Here is a 21,129-nt window from a genome sequence, read left to right as displayed (position 1 = left end):
TGAGATTTTTATACATTGTCTCCCTAATTCCTGGAACAACCCAGTGAGCTAGAGGCTGCCTCAGAGATGACAAAACTGAAGTTAAGAGAAAATCAAGTAGCTTACCCCAAATCACATAACTAAGTAGCAGAACCAGTTCTGTTAGATTTCAAAGTTGATGGAGAAAATAACAAACTTATCAGAAGTCTACTTTCCTTGGGGTTTTGTTTTGCTTTGTTTTGTCTGTGTGGCTCCTTTCTTCATCAGCCTAAGAGCTGGCTCAAGTCTAGGCTTCGCCTCCTCCTGGGCATCTGTCCTGTTCCTCTAAGCTGGGTCGGGGGCCTCCTCCGAGATCCACAGTGCAGCACACAGCTTGGTCACGGCACTTGGCGGCCCGAGTAAAATGTACAGGATTTATCTTCTCAGGTCCCCTTCCAGGCTGAGCACCCCAGGACCACATCCTCTTTCCTCTGCAGTATCTCACATGTTGCTCGGGGCAAATCTCTGGACTTGAACTACCAACTGAAGCCATTGGTTAGTATAAGGAATAAATATTAATACTTCTGCTAATGTAGAAACCTTGAGATAAGTCGCTCAGTCGTGTCTGACTCCTAGCGACCCCATGGACTGCAGCCCACCAGGCTCCTCTGTCCATGGGATTCTCCAGGCAAGAGTACTGGAGTGGGGTGCCATTGCCTTCTCCATTGAGATACAAACAGACCACTTATTCCCAAATCTGTTTGCTATGGAGCATGTATGTAAGTTTGTGTGCAAAATTGGAGTATGTACCATGAGCTTTCTCTCTCCTCCTATCAGACTGGCATGCCCAGCATCACCTAAAATCATCATTCCTACGGAATTTCCATTTCTCTCCCTGAACATCAGACACTTCTGTTTCCTTTCAATATAATCCCTTGTTTTACCACTCCCCCTCTCCTCCTTATCTCCTTTCCTTCAGACAAGCTATGAGCTTTAACCTCACCTTCATTAAACTCAGAATGGACTGCCATTTGTTTCATGTCAGAGGCAACAAGAAGGTGCTGATAAGACCTTGTTTCTGAAATGAACAATCTAACCCCATTGTTCTTGGAAAATAATGGCATAACTAAGATTACAGAGCATTTCCCATGTGCCAGGGGCCATGTGAAGCACTCTGCTTACATTCACTCATTTACTCCTCACAGCATCTCTATGAGGTCAGTGTTATTAATATTATTATTATCCCCAATTTACAGATGGGGAAACTGAGGTAGAGACAGGGTCACACAGATAGTAAGTAGTGGAATCAACTGGTAAAGCCGAGTAGACTGGCTCAGGTTCCAGGCCAGTCCATGAATGCTTCCCATCACCAGGTCCTTCAATTTCACTGTGACATGAAGTCTATGAGACACTGACCTCATGTCAGTTGTCCAAGCTGGAAATTGTAGAATCTTCAGATTAGAAAAGACCTTGTAGTCCAACCTAACTCAATTTCTTACCCACTGCAAACTCCCTTCTGAAACTTTCCAGACTGATGAGCACACATACATTCAATTCTGCTTGAGTACTCCCAGTGACAGGGGAGAGATGCTGTAATATGGAGATGAAATATAAACTGTTCATGGATAAATTATTGCATAATAAAAACATGCCTAATGGCCACGCTTCCCTAATATGTTCATTTGCTAGTTATGTTTTTATACGCAAACTCATCTTGATAAAATTGTGTCTTAAAAAAAACTTGGAGTGTAATTTGTCTTGAGATGTCTGCATTTTCCTTTCATACCTCCTTATTTATGGGCTTGTTTTCTGAGAGGAAAGTGTAACAAAGATAACAGAGCAAAAACAGTCATATTTGCTCCTATTGTTGTTCGGGGGTTAAAAATGAATGCTAACAGTGCATGAGTGATCTTTTTAATATTTGCAGTTAATTTCCCACATAGACTTTCAAAAGCTACCATGATACTGTTTCCTCCCACTATTTAAAAAATCTATTTGAAACGAACTACTGGAAAAGTTAGGACAGAATAAATCCTTCTAAATAGGACAATTTATTTGATATTTAACCCCCAATTATAATGGAAATATCAGGGGCAGCTGTTCATTAGGTATGTTTGTAGTCTGTGTTTATGCTCCAGCAGAAGAAGAAAAACTCAGGATCGATCCCTTACTTTTTAAAAAGAATATATCTTTATTAGTATTTATTTTTCTTTAATTTTTTTGGCTGCACTGCACAGCACGTGGGATCTTAGTGCCCCAAACAGGGATCAAACCCACACCCCCTTCATTGGAAGCACAGAGTCTTAACCAGTGGACTGCCAGGGAAGTCCTAGGATCCCATACTTTTCAAAGGAAGTCCCAGGAACCCATGCTTTTGAACAGATATCTAAATGCTATAGTTACAGAAAACTTACAAATATGGTCTTCATGGAAGACAATGGTACCGTCCCGTCTAAGACTGTGGGTTCTGAACTGGATGGTCTAAGTTTAAATCCCTGCAATTTCATACCTGATTAGGATATTAAGAACATTCGAAGTTTTCAGCATCATACCTAACATTTTTAGTGCCTAATAAATGCTAATGATATTGTATTCCTGAAAAACAATGAAATGTTTTTCAGATCTGACAGAGGGTTGGGACTGAGAATCAGGGGACAGACTCAAAAACTCACAGTCCAAAGTTTTCTGTTTCCTCCAATTTATCCCAAAATTAAAACTGGGCCAGTAAGGTAGCCCATGATCGACATACCAAAGCACCTAAAAGACAGACTAGTGCACAGGGAAGGAAGTGCATGAATGTTGTAGGTAAGATGTGGGCATGACCCAGGTCAGGTAAGATGAGAGCAGTCAGGGATACCCAGAAGCCAGAGACCTGCTTCTGGAGTCATCAGGGGGACAGGTGTAGAAATATCTCCCATCCCTAAGGTGACTTACGGAGAAGGCGATGGCACCCACTCCAGTACTCTTGCCTGGAAAACCCCATGGACAGAGGAGCCTGGTAGGCTGCAGTCCATGGGGTCACTGAGGGTCGGAAACGACTGAGCGACTTCACTTTCATGCACTGGAGAAGGAAATGGCAACCCACTCCCGTGTTCTTGCCTGGAGAATCCCAGGGATGGGGGAGCCTGGTGGGCTGCCGTCTATGAGGGTCACACAGAGTCAGACATGACTGAAATGACTTAGCAGCAAGGTGACTTAAGACTGAACGATCTCTACATGCCCTTCCTCGCCATGGAGGCATAGCCCCAGACTGAGCTTCTGATAACCTGGATTTTAGTCCTGGGTCTGCCTTCTGTCAAATTTCAGGTCACTTACATTTTCTGAACCTCAGTTTTGTCATAATAATATTGTTTTCTGCCTCCCTTAGGGTTACGGAGATAGTGTGGAAAAGTGCATTGAAACAAGGTTTCAGAGCACTATCAATACAAATGTCACATTTTATCACTGTTACTGCTGTCTGCTAATACAATTACTGACTTCCCAGGACCTAGCCAGCAGGGGCCAGGAGGCAGGCTGAAGCAAAGGCAACTGAGCACATGTCACAGAGGCAGGCACAAAGTTTCTTTTTGCACCTCACAAGCTGAGCTTAAGGCTGGACCCCAAACCATTGCTAACCAAGCCTCACGTGTTGATTTCAAAGTGTTCCCTTGACCTTGCATTCCTTAGGAAGCTCTTAGCACTTCTTCAGTGGGTCATGATATTAAAATCAAATGGTCAGTTTAAAACATCATTCCAATAATGGGAAATGCATTCTATCAACTAGAATGGCAGAGTTTAAAACTGGGCAGTTTCTACACATGCCTCAGTGCAAGGACACAACAGTTTGCTCACTGATAGAAGTAGAGTAATTGCAGATGGCTCTAGGGCTAAAGAACCCACCTGCCAATGCAGGAGACATAAGAGAAGTGGGTTTGATCCCTGGGTCAGGAAGATCCCCTGGAGAAGGGAATGGCAACCCACTCCAGTATGCCTGCCTGGAGAATCCCATGGACAGAGGAGCCTGGAGGGCTGCAGTCCATAGGGTTGCAAAGAGTTGGACACTACTGAAGTGACTTACCATGCATGCAAGTATTATACAATAATAGACCAGTTGCTTTTCCACATTAGGCAAATATCTAAGATCTCTTAATATTAAAATTTTAACTATAAAAATTTCCCTAAAATGAGTAAGGCCTGATGTCATTTTTAGTAATGAAATGTGACATTTTCTCCATCTTAATGAAACTATTATTTTTGTTCATGCAAGTGATTTTATTCATTAAAAGGAACTACAGGGGTATGGTTAATGGTCACAGAGTCCTTGGAGAGTCCCAGCATTTTAGAGCCAGACCAAATCCCAGGCTGGTACTCACGGTGTACATCCAAGGGTCTCCATCTGAGGGCCTAAAAGCTGCTTTCCTGTGGCACTGGATCCGATATACAGCTGTGTGACTCTGGGCAAGTCATCCAAATGCTCGTTGACAGTTTGCATTTCCTCTTTGTTGTGGAGGTTCCTCACTGTGGGTGGGGTTGGACGGGTGGCTTGTCAAGGTTTCCTGGTTAGGGAAGCTTGTGTCTGGTGCGTGGAGCTGGATTTCTTCTCTCTGGAGTGCAATAAAGTGTCCAGGAGTGAGTTTTGAGATGTCATTGGGTTTGGTGTGACTTTGGGCAGCCTGTATATTGACGCTCAGGGCTGTGTTCCTGTGTTGCTGGAGAATTTGCGTGGTATGTCTTGCTCTGGAACTTGTTGTCCCTTGGGTGGTGCTTGGTTTCAGTGTAGGTATGGAGGCGTTTGATGAGCTCCTGTCAATTAATGTTCCCTGGAGTCAGGAGTTCTGTGGTGTTCTCAGGATTTGGACTTAAGCCTCCTGCCTCTGATTTTCAGTCTTATTCTTACAGTAGCCTCAAGACTTCTCCATCTATACAGCACCAATGATAAAAAAACATCTAGGTTAATGATTTTCTCCACAGTGAGGGACACCCAGAGAGGTTCACAGAGTTACACAGAGAAGAGAAGAGGGAGGAGGGAGATGGAGGTGACCAGGAGGAGAAGAGAGGGAATCAAAAGGGGAGAGAGCAAGCTAGCCAGTAATCACTTCCCTATGGGCTCTCCACCATCTGGACCGCTCAGAGATGTTCACAGAGTTACACAGAGAAGAGAAGAGGGAAGAAGGAGACATTCACACCAGTCAGAATGGCTGTGATCCAAAAGTCTACAAACAATAAATGCTGGAGAGGGTGTGGAGAAAAGGGAACCCTCTTACACTGTTGGTGGGAATGCAAACTAATACAGCCAGTATGGAAAACAGTATGGAGATTCCTTAAAAAACTGGAAATAGAACTGCCATATGACCCAGCAATCCCACTACTGGGAATACACACCAAGGAAACCAGAATTGAAAGAGACACGTGTACCCCAGTGTTCATCGCAGCACTGTTTATAATAGCCAGGACATGGAAGCAACCTGGATGTCCATCAGCAGATGCATGGATAAGAAAGCTGTGGTACATATACACAATGGAATATTATTCAGCTATAAAAATAATACATTTTAATCAGTTCTAATGAGGTGGATGAAACTGGAGCCTATTATACAGAGTGAAGTAAGCCAGAAAGAAAAACACCAATACAGTATACTAATGCATATATATGGAATTTATAAAGATTGTAACAATAACCTTATATGCAAGACAGCAAAAGAGACACAGATGTATAGAACAGTCTCTTGGACTCTGTGGGAGAGGGAGAGGGTGGGATGATTTGGGAGAATGGCATTGAAACATGTATATTATCATATGTGAAATGAATCAGCAGTCCAGGTTCGATGTATGAGATAGGGTGCTCAGGGCTGGTGCACTGGGATGACCCAGAGGGATGGGATGGGGAAGGAGGTGGGATGGGGGTTCAGGACGGGGAACACATGTACACCCATGGCTGATTCATGTCAATGTATCACAAAACCACTACAATATTGTAAAGTAATTAGCCTCCAATTAAAATAAATAAATTTATATTTTAAAAAATCAAATGGTTAACTCTATTTGTTGGTCAGTATGAACGAAGAACTTCCAGTTCCACCATACTTTAAGTTTACTATGCTGGCATCTGTTTATATAATTTTGTAAGCAAATAATGGCTTTCTTTCTATTTTTGACCACAAATGGGGGTTGGGTGGGAACTGGCTGTATTTTAATTTTCTCCGTTATTGGGAAAAACCTAGAATTTCTTAATACCCTGAAGGTGGGACCTGGGGTTGATTATTTTGTACTTCCCATGGTGCCTCTAACCTACTAGGTACTTGAAAAGAGTGACAAGCTATAGAATTTCATCATTGCATGTTTCATTGTACTTTGGATAAAAGCATCCTGCTCAGAAATACCACTGGGGAAAAATCTTAATGTAGTAGACACTTCCCACGAAGTGAGTTTTAATTGTGTTGGCCAATATCAGTTGATTAATGCCTACTGGCATACAAGCACACTCTCACACATAGTTCATCTAGAGTTTGGGGGAACAGTATTTCGTTTCCCCCCCTACCCTGTGCTATTGGGTCAGTGCATCCCATTGTTAATTTGTATTCAGGGCAACAGTTCCCAAAGCTATTCTCCAGCAACATAAATGTTGACATGCCGGTTAAAATGGATGATGTAAATAGAGCCATTGAGAATATTCTGGACATTCTATTTTATGATTTGGAACCTGCAGAATGTCCAAGACGTGACAGACATTACAATCTCTCAAGGGAGTCACAACTAAACCAGTCTATGACTGGTTGACTTAAGACTGTCTAAATCTCAGCTACAAGATCAATCGTGTCACTCTCTGAAATTCTGTGCTCCAGAGGGGCTATTTTAAAGATGCAGCGGAAGTTCCCACTCCCCTTTTCTGATTTCTGTTACACAGGGTTACCCACTCCCCTGGAGCATGTAGCTCCCTGCCATGGCGGCCACATAAGGAAACCATGGTGCTCAAGGCTCTCAACACATGTAATTCATTTTCTTCACAGAATGACTCAAGAAGAGATTTTTTAGAATTTAATCTGAGTCTCAGTAATTCAATTTGTGGAAAGGAGCAAGCAAAATTTTAATTCTATCATAATGAGTTTCATGTGTGAATGTTAACTAATGTTTTTGCTGGGAAACATATTAGGTAAATAGAGTGGGGAACATGGTGAATGAGGACAGCCAAAGGATCTCCCTGAAGGTTGGGGACTGTTCCCCTGTGTACACCCAGGAAAGGCTTCATGAAGGCAGTCTGGGGCAATCCCATCACTGGTCTCCACGCCTGAACTTGAAAGTCCGTCCACACCCAGGATTTCTGTTTCTTCTTAAGCAAGCAGGGACTGGTTTTGCGTGCCCTACCCAGACACAGCTTGATGAAAATGTAACCTTTTCACTCACTTTCTGGGCTCTACAGGGAAAAAAAAAAATCAGCTTTCTCCTGTTAGTAATTAAACCAGCTGTCGTAATGCTTAGATTGGGTCGCAGTGCTTTTCATGTGAGCTGCATGGCTGACTTTTTGCTTCAGAAACTTGGCTGGTGCTTCCAGCAACCACTGTGAAGTTGGTAAAAGATGGAGCTACTCCTGCAGTATCTGACCCTTGATCAGAGTGGTAGAAGATTTCTGTGGTTGCCATGAGGTTGTCTAGATTATGTAATTTCATCTTTGCCAATACAATATTACCAATGCAAGAGACAGAGAGAACTCCCTAGTTTATGAATAGCATGTTGACTGTTATTTCCTAAAGAAAACCACCCAAGGCTTCTGTGAGATTTTAGTATTGTGCTAAGTGAGGAATTGGTTAACAACAGGTGTGTGTGTGTGTGTGTGTGTGTGTGTGCGCGCGCGCGCACATATGGATAATGGCCAGGCGGCAGGGGGGCCTTGTGTTTGGAATTCTGGTAAGCCTGCTTTTGACTGTCTTTCATACCAGCTGTATTCTTCCCTTTGGACATTTTCACTTTTGACCTTTGTTGATTTAAAAGCAGGGGAAAGATCTGTAAGAACAGGAGAGGAATATGCTGCTGCTGCTGCTGCTAAGTCGCTTCAGTCGTGTCTGACTCTGTGCGACCCCATAGATGGCAGCCCACCAGGCTCCCCCATCCCTGGGATTCTCCAGGCAAGAACACTGGAATGGGTTGCCATTGCCTTCTCCATTGCATGAAAGTGAAAAGTGAAAGTGAAGTCTCTCAGTCGTGTCTGGCTCTTTGTGACCCCATGCACGGCAGCCCACCAGGCTCCTCTCCCATGGGATTTTCCAGGCAAGAGTACTGGAGTGGGTTGCCACTGCCTTCTCCGGAGAAGAATATATTTGCCCACAAATGGAATCAATGTGTCTTCTTTCTACATTATACAACAGCGTCACTTGCCGTTATAGTATTGGTGTTCTTGGTGGTGTTGGATGGAAGAAATGAGAACCCCAGATTACAACAACAGTTATGAAACTGGTAAATCTTAAAGACATTGATGGGAAAATGCGTAAACATATAGGCATTCTTGGGCACATACTTATAATCAGTTATTGGGAAGAAAGTGATTATTAAGGCAAGAAGGGGACAGCTAAGCCCACCCACAAATCTCAAGATCAGTGAGTAGCCCAGGCCATCCTAAAGCTAGGCTATTTGACTTTTAGGAATATTACAAGAAGGGCCCTTGCTCTTTGAGAACCACATGGGCTACAGCTGTGTTATAAGGGCACCTGCCAGTCGGTGGTGAGCATGCTTGTTGTGAAAAAGGGTGGGTGGCCCAACACCCAGGAGAATGAAGCACCCCGGTTTCAGACGTGAGAGAAAGTTAGCTCTACCCTACTCACGGTGCTCCCTTGTCCTTGTAGATGCTATAAATATGAGCCAGGCCCACCACTGAACGTTTCACAATCAGGTGTATATGTGTGTGTGTGTGCTTAGTTGCTTCAGTCGTGTCTGACTCTTTGCAATACTGTGGACTGTAGCCCACCAGGCTGCTCTGTCCAGGGGAATTCTCCAGCCAAGAATACTGGAGTGGGTTGCCATGCCCTCCTCCAGGGGACCTTCCTGATGCAAGGGTCAAACCCTCATCTCCTGCATCTCCTGCATTGCAGGCAGATTCTTTACCCACTGAGCCACCTGGGAAACCCAATCCTTATCATAAAGTTGATAATTTTCATGAAAAAAAAAACTGAGGCTCAGAGAGATAGATTCCATGATGAGATGGCAGAGTAAGATTCAATCCTGTGTTGGACCAGAAAACCCTTCTCTGATTCACTTCATCTCACCTTTATTTACACCACTTGCAGTTGGTGTTTACCTCTAACTTCTCCATTCCTCCATCCATATTTCTATGTTCAGTTCAATTCAGTTCAGTCCCTCAGTCTTGTCCCACTCTTTGCGACCCCATGGACTGCAGCACACCAGGCCTCCCTGCCCATTACCTACTCCTGGAGCTTACTCAAACTCATGTCCATTGAATCGCTGATGCCATCCAACCATCTCATCCTCTGTTGTCCCCTTCTCCTCCCGCCTTCAATCATTCCCAACATCAGGGTCTTTTCAAATTTCTATGTTAAGTATTGCTGAAAATTTCTGCCCTGGGGGATGGGGGCTGGAGGAAGAAAAGGAGTTAGTTTCCTCCTTCCTGTTTGCATACCTATTTCACTTTCCCACACACAAGTTCATTTAAGTCTTAATCACCCGCAAGCAAGAACATTTCAATGTTGCGATCTGCCACAGAATAAGGACGTTTTCCTCAATACGAAGCTCAGAAGTGATTGCCAAATTAATCAAGTTGCCCGAAGCCTTGATTGTGTAGAAAATTTCAATGGAAAATGTTCCATTTTACTCTCTGCCCCACCTCTCTCAGCACATCGATAGGTCCTCATAGAATGCCTTCCTCAATTATTCCTTAGATTTCAGACCTGGTAGAGAAGAGAAGGGAGAGAGCCTTTTGGAGATAATTTTTCAAATACACAGGGAAGAGTGTGGAGAACAAGCATTTTCCTACATTGCTGTTGATTAAGAAGTGTGGAAAGACCTCTCTAGCAACTTTGTGATACGTTTCAAGAATCTGAACAGTATTTATTGCTTTATGATCAAACAGTTCTGCATCTGGGAATTTATTCTAAGTCAGTCATCATAGACATGTACAAATATTTGTATGCACAGAATTGCTTATCACAGAAATGGATTATAATAGCGAAAAATGGGAAATAATCTATGTCAATGATAGGGGCTTGGTTAAGAAAATCATGACACATCCATACATTATAGTATTATACAATCAGAACAAGGGGCTCTACAAAGAATACTTAATGATTGGAAGAAATGATCATGAAATATTATGTAAATAAAAATATTTCAAGAAAGTTCTTTTGCTTTCATTCCAGAATCACATTTTTTTTCACTTAAGCAATTTTGTTCCTGTACCTCATTCATTCTTTGACTCTTTATTTTTTAAATTTTTATTGAAATATATATACTTGATTTATGTTGTGTTGGTTACAGGTATACAACAAAACATGTATATATCAGCATATTGATATATATATGTATTTAAATTCTCTTCCATTATAGGTTATTACAAGATATTGAGTAGAGTTCCCTGTGTAATACAGTAGGTGCTTATTGGTTATCTATTTTATATATAGTAGTGTGTATATGTTAACCCCGAATTCTTAGTTTATCCCCCCCATTTTCCTTTGGTAACCATAGGTTTATTTTATATGTCTGTGAGTATTTCTGCTTTGTAAAAAATATTTCAAGAAAGTTCTGTTCAGTATGGCACCTACGAGCCATATGTGGCGATTTAAATTTTGTTAAATGTAATTAAAATTTTAAATCCAGTTTCTCAGTTGCACAAGGCACAAGTATTCAATAGCTATCATATTGGACACTGCAGACATTTGCAGCAAATTCTGTTGCAGGATGCTAATATAGACTATGATTATATTTTTTTTCCCAATATATATGTGCACACAGAAAAATTAGAAAAAGAAATATGCACAATAATAATTGTGATGACCTTGTTTGGTGGGACCAGGTAAGAGGTAAGCAAACTTTTTCTGCAAAGAGCCAGATGGTAAATATTTAGACTGTGTGGGCCATACAGGCAGTGTTGCAACTATTCAACTCTGCCGTTACATTGGCATATATAAGCAGCTGGACATGACTCTGTTCCAATAAAACTTTATAAACAGAATCAGGGAGTAGACTGAATCTGGCCCAGAGGCCATAAAGTGACCACTGGATTAGATAATTGGTGATGTTCGGGTTTTACTTTTTATTTGTTTTTGTCTGCGCTGGGTCTTTGCTGCTTCAGGCAGGCTTTCTCTAGTTGCCGTGAGTGGGAGCCACTCTCTGGCTGTAGACGTCTCAGTGGCTTCTCTTACTGCAGAGAACTGGCTGTAGGTGCGTGGGCTTCAGCAGTTGCCGTGGCAGGTAGGCTTAGCTGCCCCAGGACATGTGGGATCTCAGTTCCCAGGCCAGGGATGGAACCCATGTCCCCTGAATTGGCAAGTGAATTCTTAACCACTGGATCAGCAGGGAAGTCCCAACGTTTGGGGTTTTTTGATGTACATATTCATATCTGAATTAGAAAAATAATTTTCTTTTTAAAAATAAAACTCACTGGAAAAATTATAAGTTTATACATATATTTCCAGACCTGAGGCATCTGGATACAAATATATGGAATTCTTTGTGAAGTAAGGATGCCAATTATTAATTTATTCAAACTGTCATACACCAATGATTCCGTGTTCTCCTTCCCACTCCTGCCATCAAGTCTGTCATGCCACACTTTCCAGCTCCCACAACACAACACCTGTTGCTCCCCTAATTTATTTGCTGTTTGTGTAGTTTTTATTTCATAGTAGAATACAATCAAAATACACTTGATAAATTCCACCTTTTTTTTTCTTTTTTTCTTTTTTTTTTTTTTGGTGGAGGGCAATCTGAGATGCTAAAAATGATCAAGTGCTTTTACTTGCACCTTTTTGATTCTTGGTGAAGTTGAATATCTTTTCAGATGTTTATTGTCCATTTATATTTCTTCCTTCAATTGCTTTGTTCACTTCCTGTTTCCACTTCCCTACTGGAATGTTTTTCTTAATGATATGGGAGAATCTTTCGGTACAACGACTATTAAATTGTGTCTTATGTGTGCTGCACATATTGTCTCCAGGGCTACCATTTGTCTCTTACCATTGCTATCTGCATATATTTCGACTTAGCCATTAAAATTTTTTCTGCTATCAAACCTGTCTTATAAAAATATGGATTGCTTCATGAATCTGCATGTCATTCTTTTTCAGGGACCACACCAAGCTTCTCTGCACCATTCCACTTTTAGTATATGTGCCAAAGCTAGCACTCCCCTAATTTATTAATTTAACTTCTTTGGAGTATAGTGCCTGGGTGTTTGTCCCTGAGATTGCTGAGATGGAAATGAGCCTCTTAGAATACAGTTTCTTGGTGACACCAGTGTGTGCATCCTTTGCCTCACGTGTTGGCAGGAGAATGTCCTACATAAAAGTCTTTCAGGGCATGTTTGGTGATAGTGAAGGTGGTGATGACCTTGCCAGCCAAAATTCTGTCTGTTAACAGAGTCCCCAGTGACTCTAAATAAACAGAGAGCTGCCGCAGACACTCGGATGCACGCTCTCTGCACCAGCTGCTGATGCTCTGCAAGGGGAGCCGATGGAGAATTCAGGCGGCTGGCCTGTCTCTCCTGCAGAAGAGGTTGTGCTCCTTTCTTGGTTTTCAAACTGTGCTTCTTGAGTCCTGGGCGAAGATGGATAAGAGTTGAATTTTAGGGTCTGGCCCCTTACTTGGCTCCAATCAGAATATTTCCCCAGATACAGCCACTCTACAGATGGGGCTTCTGAGTTCAGTTTGGACCAAATATTTGCTGTGCGTCTTGAGGAGGGTGGGGAGGCTGGGGTGGGGAGGTTAGAGGAGAAAAAAGATTGTGAAAAACATGGCTAAATTCATCATCACAGACTGGTGGGCGGTGGGCTCTAGCCATGCTTTATTGGTTCCAAATGGTGTTACAAAAAGTTAAAATCTGAAACCAACGTTTAAAAAGAATTTTCACATTGAAGAGCTTAAACAACAAAACACCCTGTGTCTCTGGATTCTTATATCTCAGCAAAAGAGATTGCTTGCTTGGGAACATTGATAGCACGGATCAGCTTTCTAATACTTTGCACTTTTTGAAACGTTTGGTCTTCTTTGTGATTGTCTTAAAACTTTAGTAAATGCTGAGATAAAACCATATTGACCAGTTTTTTAAAAAATCAGAAAATCTGGCAATAGTCACCTCACCATCTGTCATAATGACAATTAGCAGGTGCTGAGAAACAGCTGCTGGTTTTAGCCAAGACGTGTCCTCTCTGTCACCCGGCCCCCATCATCTGCTCCTGTATGACTCTGGGCCCTCCCCGCTCATTCACAGAACCTGCCTTGACCCTGGAGCCATTTGAGTTCAAGATCCCGAGGCGAGATGACTGTTAAGGCCCTTGCTATTCCCATCATCTATTGGATTTCCATTACATCTATGGCAATTAGTACTAAAATTAAAGCTAATATCCTTTCTTTAAATCATCCTCAGTTTATGAACATCTCAGCCACAAATTTTCTGCTCACATTAAGTTCTGGGGTCAGGAGCCATTTTTTTTTTTTTTTTTTTTTTTTCATGAACAAAGAGGGTGTGAAGCCTCCAACCAAGCAAACAAGATTTCCCTTCCAACAAGTGCCACATTGAGCTTCATGGGAATCACTAGGAATGTTCTCCATATCTTTCTGTTTCTTCCTCACTTTGGGGAACAGGGTAAGGTTGGACTTTGTGAAGCCTTGATGTGTCCGAACCAGGGAGTAGTGAGCAAAAATGACTTGTGAGACTTCTGGACCTTAACATGTTATATGATCTGAAACCCTGGGCGCTCTTCCCTTTAGAACAGAGATTGGCCAAGTCCAAGTTCAAGGCGTGACTGTGGCACAGGCAGCCTCACTCCCTAAAGCGGCAGTGACCGAGGACCCAGGAGCTCGTGATAGGCCTGTGCTGTGAGCAAGCAGTAAAACTGCAAGTTTCCAGATCTTGAGGCTTGGGGCTGCCAGTTACTGCACTACAACCTGGTCTGTCCTGACTCCTTTGTCCTAAATGAAAGCACCATTTTCAAGCCCTCAAGATTGGTACTCCCACCTAGCCAACCATTCCTCTTCTCTCTTTGAAGTCCCTTCCCTTGACTTGAAGCACGGAGTTAGAATATTATTAAGCAGTATCTACTACCACCATGTCCTCACTTCCTGGCGTTTGGCTCTCCACTTGATCTTTACCGCCATGTCCCTCTGTTACTTCATAGATTAGAGGTCCTACGTGTTTCCAACTCTGAATAATTCATCTTCATGAAATCTCAGTATTTCACTTAGAACATTTATTTCTTTCATTTTAATATTTTATCATTTTTGTCCTAAATGTATGACCTTAACTGGTTGCCATGCATTTTATTTCTTCTTGCCTTAAATATTTTAAAAGTTTCAAAGTACAAACATTTCTCATCCGGAGTGTAACAAAAAAATTTGCTCAGTTTCAGTTCTGTATTACTTAATCGTAACAGAGTGGCATTCAAATGATTGTTTTCTGATTTCTTTCTGCTTTAGCTTCGTCCTCATCTTTTTCAGAGTATTTTTTAAAATAATTTTTTTTTTTTTTTAAATTTGGGTGTGCTGGGCCTTTGTTGCTGCACGGGCTTCTCTCTAGTTTGGCAAACAGGGGCTTCTCTCTGGTGCCTTCTTGGGCTTCTCATTGCAGTGGTGGGGGTGGTTTAGTCGTGTCTGACTCTTGCAACCCCATGGACTGCAGCCTGCCAGGCTCCTCTGTCCATGGCATTCTCCAGGTAAGAATACTGGAGTGGGTTGCCATTTCCTTCTCCAGGCTCATTGCAGCGGCTTCTCTTATGGCAGCACAGGCGCATGGACTTCTGAAGTTGCAGCTCGTGGGCTCAATAGTTGCAGTTCCCAGGCTGTAGAGCACAGACAGGCTCAATAGTTGTGGCCCGTAGGCTTAGTTGCTCTGCTACATGTGGGATCTTCCCAGATCAGTAATGGAACCCACGTCTCCCACCTTGGCGGGCAGATTCTTTACCACTGAGCCACCTGGGAAGCCCCTTTCTTAGGATATTTTAATGCCTGGCATTTGGCCACAGTGCCTACAGCTAAGAGGTGGACTGTACAGCTGTAAGAACTTCTTTTTAATGGCCAAATAGCATTTGCAGCAACATGGATGGACTTCACTGTTATGCTAAGTGAAATAAGTCAGACAGCGAAAGACAAATCCTGTATGATATCACTTATATGTGGAATCTAAAGACAACCCCACCCAGCAAACTAGTGAATATAACAAAAACAAGCAGACTCACAGATACAGAGAACAAACTAGTGTTTACCAGTGGGGAGAGGGGAGTGGGGAGGGGCAATATGAGGTTGGGGAATAAGAGATATAACCTATTATGTATCAAATAAGCTACAAGGATATATTGTACAACACAGGGAATATAGCCAATATTTTATAACAACTATAAATGGAGCATAACCTTTAAAAATTGTGAATCACTCTATTGTACACCTGTAACATACTGTACACCTGTAACATAATATTGTGCATCAACTATACTTCAATAAAAAAAATAGGATAACAAAAAATCAGTTTAAAAAAGAACTCTGGGTCTTTCCCCACAGTAGAGCACCAAGGTTTTCTTCAGAGCTGGCACTTTTGATTGGTGTTCAGACTCTGCGGTGATAAAACACAAGGTGAAGAAAATTTAAACAATAAGGATAATGTCTCCTTCTTCTGTCACTACAGTAGAGAGTACTGGACTAGGTCTTTTAAAGTATATAACAGCTTTCAGTTCAGTTCAGTTCAGTTCAGTCGCTCAGTCGTGTCCAACTCTTTGCAACCCCATGAATCGCAGCACGCCAGGCCTCCCTGTCCATCACCAACTCCCGGAGTTCACTCAGACTCACGTCCATCGAGTCGGTGATGCCATCCAGCTATCTCATCCTCTGTCGTCCCCTTCTCCTCCTGCCCCCACTCCCTCCCAGCATCAGAGTCTTTTCCAATGAGTCAACTCTTCGCATGAGGTGGCCAAAGTACTGGAGTTTCAGCTTTAGCATCATTCCTTCCAAAGAAATCCCAGGGCTGATCTCCTTTCAGAATGGACTGGTTGGATCTCCTTGCAGTCCAAGGGGCTCTCAAGAGTCTTCTCCAACACCACAGTTCAAAAGCATCAATTCTTCGGCACTCAGCCTTCTTCCCAGTCCAACTCTCACATCCATACATGACCACAGGAAAAAACCATAGCCTTGACTAGATGGACCTTTGCTGGCAAAGTAATATCTCTGCTTTTCAATATGCTGTCTAAGCTTTACTGAGATATGATTCACACATGAAGAACTGCACATATTTAATGTGCACAACTTGATGCATTCAGACACATGCAAACACCCATTATATCATCACCACAATCAAGGTAACAGACATATCCGACACCTCCCAGACTTTCATTGTGTCCCTCCTTGTGTGTGTGTGTGTGTGTGTGTTAAGGACACCTAACATGAGCTCTACCCTCTTAAATGATACAGTGCACAATACCATGCTGTTAACTGCAGGCACTGTGCTCTGTGGCCCATCTCTAGAACCTGTTAATCTAGCATAGCTGAAACTTTATGGCTTTTAACTAACAGCTCCCCAATTCACTTTTTAAGGATAATAGGAAGTAACATTTTTCTATATTCAACCATATTATAAGAACTATCTAAAGGCTTTATATTCACTATCATCATGTCTTATAGGGGAGGCTCCTTTACCCCCATTTCGCAGATAAGGAAACTGAGGGGGCAATTTCTCCTTTATTCATTTTACCTAACCCTTCAAGCTGCAGGGAGGTCCTGGCTAACATAAGGGTTGCAATAAAGAGGATAGAATGTGATAGCGGGAATGCCTCACTAGTCTCTGTGTTTATTCATGCCTTTTTACTTATTTTATTATGATCAGAGCACTTAACGTGAGCTCTACCTCCTTAACGATTTTTGAATGTACAACACAAATATTGACTACGGTCACAACATTGTCCAGCAGATATCTAGAACTTATTGATACATTTTTATCTTACTTAACTGAAAACGATCTCACTTAATTTGAAACTAATCAAATTGCCCATTCTTTAGTATCGCCTCATTTCCCCCTTCCCTGGAAACCTTCATCCTACTCTTTTTTTTTTTTTTTTTTTTCTGTTCACATCATTCGGCATGTGGGACCCTAGTTCTCTGACCAGGGATCAAACCTACACCCACTGCATGGGAAGTGCAGGGTCTTAACCATTGGACATTCAAGGAAGGCCCGCCATTCTACTCTCTGATTCCATGAATGTGACTCTGTTAGATACCTCATATAAGTGGAATCATGCAGTATGTCTTCCTGTGACCGGCTGATTTCATTTAGCGTAATGTCCTCAACGTTCACCCGTATTGTTGGCATATTATTGTCAAAGAGATACTGGAACTCCCATGTTCACTGCCAGCATTATTCACAACAGTCAAGATGTGGAAACAACTCAGACGTCCATTAGCAAATGAATGGATGAAGAAAAAGTGATATAGACATACAACAGAGTACCATTAGGCCTTGAAAAAGAAGGAACTTCCACATTCATTCATTTCATTGTGTAAGAGTTTATTTTACCCTCTATTAGAGTAAGATTACTGAAGAATTGATGCCTTCTAAGTGTGGTGCTGGAGAAGACTCTTGAGAGTCCCTTGGACAGCAAGGAGATCAAACCAGTCAATCCTAAAGGAAATCAACCCTGAATATTCATTGGAAGGACTGATGCTGAAGTTGAAGCTCCAATACTTGGGCCACCTGATGCAAACAGCCGACTCATTGAAAAAGACCCTGATGCTGGGAAAGATTGAGGGCAAGAGGAGAAGGGGGTGACAAAGGATCAGATGGTTAGATAGTATCACTGACTCAATGGACATGAATCTGGCCAAACTCTGAGAGATAGTGAAAGACAGGGAAGCCTGACATGCTGCAATCCATGGGATCACAAAGAGTTGGACATGATTTAGCGATTGAACAACAGCAGAGTAAGTGTGAAGGGACTTCCCTGATGATCCAGTGGCTAAGACCTCTGCTTCCAACGTAGAATAAGTGTGGTGTGGCATCTCTGCCATGCTCTAGCTAGATGACCTGTCGTCTTCCCTAAATAAATGACAACAGTAACCCAATGGTGTAATACTTAACATCATAATTTCTCACAGTTCCTCCTTCATCTTTACCCCCAAGTTCAAACATGCCGACAAGACACAAGGCCCAATCCCTTCAGGGTTTGTCCTAAACCCTGGACCTACTGACACAAAGCACATCATGCATGAAGAAACGTGGCAGAAGATTTGACAGGCCACGGGAGAGATAATAATGAGGTTCGCTTCACTTTCAACCATCTCACTAGCATCTCTTCCTCTGCCCTAGGGCCCTCCCCAAAGACCCACCCCCGCCTTACCACCCACAGTACAGAGTCTGTAGAAGGAATGGCCCAGTCCTTGCCAAACAAAACCTCCTAGAAGATTCTCATACCAGCTGCAACAGAAGTAACATTTTCTATGCATCATTAGACCCGGTAACAGACAACTTTTTTTTTTTTTTCCCAACTGAATTATCACTTGAACCTTGAGTGCCAGGGCAATACCTAAGAATTATACAAGTTTGCCCTCAGTTAATTTTAGAAGATATCTAAAGCAGGAATTCTATAACTCAGACAAAGTCTAATAATCCAAAGATAATGAAGTATTCATGCTCAATTGTGATGAACTTTGTGGAGACCAAAAAGACTTACAACACTAAAATCACTAAAACTTGGAGTTTGAAGGTCCAGATTATTGAAATGTTATACCTTTGGGCGTCAACAAGCGTCCTGAGTTACAGTACAGTCAGAAAGACATTCTTCTCAAACCACAGACACTGCCAACTATTTAAGGCTCTAATTTACCAAGGGAAGAATCAGTAGTTAATTTCCTGAAGCCAGGGGATAATTTCCTTTTAAGTTCTTTTCTATTTCCTCTTCGTTTCTTGACCTTGTGAATCTCTTATCTCCATTACTTCTTTATCCCAAGGCTATTAGACTGTTTCCTTTTCCCACCCTTTCTAAAGTTTGTGCTGAGCTTGCTGACTTCCCTTATCTCCATCTCAGTCCCCATCAAAAGCCTTTCATATATAGGTTAAGTGAAACCTGCTCCTTTCTGATGTTATGGCGTAGTTGGAATCTAGCTGTAGGTCTGTGTCGTACAATAAATGAATTGTAGCGTGGCAGTCCAGCCATTCTTGTTCTCTGCTGGCTGGTTTAAAAATTGGCAAGGCTGTACTGATTGAGGAGATTGAAGGCAATGAGCTGAAGCGACTAGTTTTACTGCCCTGCAGAGTGAGTCAAACGTCGGAACACGGCCAGCACCTTCTTTCTTTATAGCCTCCTTAACATCTGTCTATAAAACTCATTCCTATCTTGTCGGACTTCCTGCCTCACTCCTTCACCCACTACTCTATCCTAAACACAATTTTTTATCTCATTGCTTACACCCTTCTAAAATATGTTTTTTGCAGAGTGAAGACACTAATCCAAAGTAAGACTAGAAAAAACTTTTTTTCAATTTAGCATGGTTTATGTGAATTGGAGAGTGAAACATTAGGCAATACTTTTGGAAAGTAACATATAAATAATAATATCAAATCATACTCTTCCAGTGCTCTCTTTTAGCGCACATTTCCATTTTGTTTAGCTTACATTTCCATTTTGGCAATGTCAGCTTAGATTTGACAATTTGACCTTTTTTTTTTTCAGTCTTTCAATTTTTAAATTTATGCTAACATGGTTCATTATTCTATTTTCCCCAGTCTTACTGAGGTATAATTGACAAATAATATTGTATTAATTTAAGGTTTGCAATATAATTGTTTGATATAGGTGTATATTGGAAAACAATCACCAGAATAAATTTAGTTAGCATCCATCTCCTCACATAATTACAATTTTTTTCTTTATTGTGATGAGAACTCTTTTTAGTGTTACAGCCTTTATTTATAAAATATTTATTTTATATTGGAGTATAGTTGATTAACAATGTATTAGTTTCAGATGCACATCAAAGTGATCCGGTTATACATACTCACGTATCTTTTTTTTTTTTAATTCTTTTTCCATTTAGGTTGTGGGTGTGTGTGTGTGCTCAGTCGTGTCTGACTCTTTGCAACGCCGTGGACTGTAACCCACCAGTTCCTCTGCCCATGGAATTTTCCTGGCAAAAACACTGCAGTGGTTGCCATTTCCTACTCTAGGGGATCCTCTCGACCCAGGGATCGAGCCCACATCTCCTGCATTGGCAGGTGGATTGGTTACCACGGTGCCACCTGGGAAGCCCCTCATCCACCCATTTAGGTTATTAGAGAATATTCAGCAGAGTTCCCTTTGCTACAATGGCATCCCACTCCAGTACTCTTGCCTGGAAAATCCATGGATGGAGGAGCCTGGTAGGCTGCAGTCCATGGGGTCGCTAAGAGTCAGACATGACTGAGCGACTTCACTTGCACTTTTCACTTTCATGCATTGGAGAAGGAAATGGCAACCCACTCCAGTGTTCTTGCCTGGAGAATCCCAGGGACGGGGGAGCCAAGTGGGCTGCCGTCTGTGGGGTCGCACAGAGTCGGACATGACTGAAGCAACTTAGCAGCAGCAGCAGGTCTTTGTTGGTGATTTATTTTAAATAAAGCAGTGTGTACATGTCAGCCCCAAGCTCCCAATCTAACCCTTCACCTCACCCTTCCTCCCTGGTAACTATAAGTTCATTTTCTAAGTCTGTGAGTTGCTTTCTGTTTTGACAGTTTGACCTTGAACCATATTTCTTCCATCATCATTTAATGATCCCAACTAGGGCTGAGTCTAACTTCGGTTTGTGTTCAGTTATCTTTCTAAACTGTACTATTCCTCCTAGTCTACTCAAAGGCTTTCGCCCTTTGCCACATGAGCTATTTAAAAGTAAAAAGCCTGGTAAACCTACCCACATTATTTTCAGTTCACACAGCTATTTGCCAATTAAATTTTAAAATCTATTCAAAAATCACATTTAACGATGATACAAATGAAATTACTTACAAAATACAGACTCACAGAC

At 42.0% G+C, this 21,129-nt stretch overlaps 1 non-coding gene across 1 annotated transcript; it reads right to left on the bottom strand.

Moving 5' to 3' along the window:
- Positions 1–12,179: 12,179 nt before the first annotated feature.
- On the bottom strand, positions 12,180–12,283 carry LOC112580050. The gene has a single exon (XR_003104405.1). It is a non-coding gene; the product is annotated as a U6 spliceosomal RNA (small nuclear RNA).
- Positions 12,284–21,129: the final 8,846 nt, after the last annotated feature.

Source organism: Bubalus bubalis, chromosome 17, assembly GCF_019923935.1.
Source record: "Bubalus bubalis isolate 160015118507 breed Murrah chromosome 17, NDDB_SH_1, whole genome shotgun sequence".
Lineage (NCBI taxonomy): Eukaryota > Metazoa > Chordata > Mammalia > Artiodactyla > Bovidae > Bubalus > Bubalus bubalis.
The sequence above is the reverse complement of the archived record's forward strand: the minus strand, read 5'-3'. Positions and strand labels throughout refer to the sequence as shown.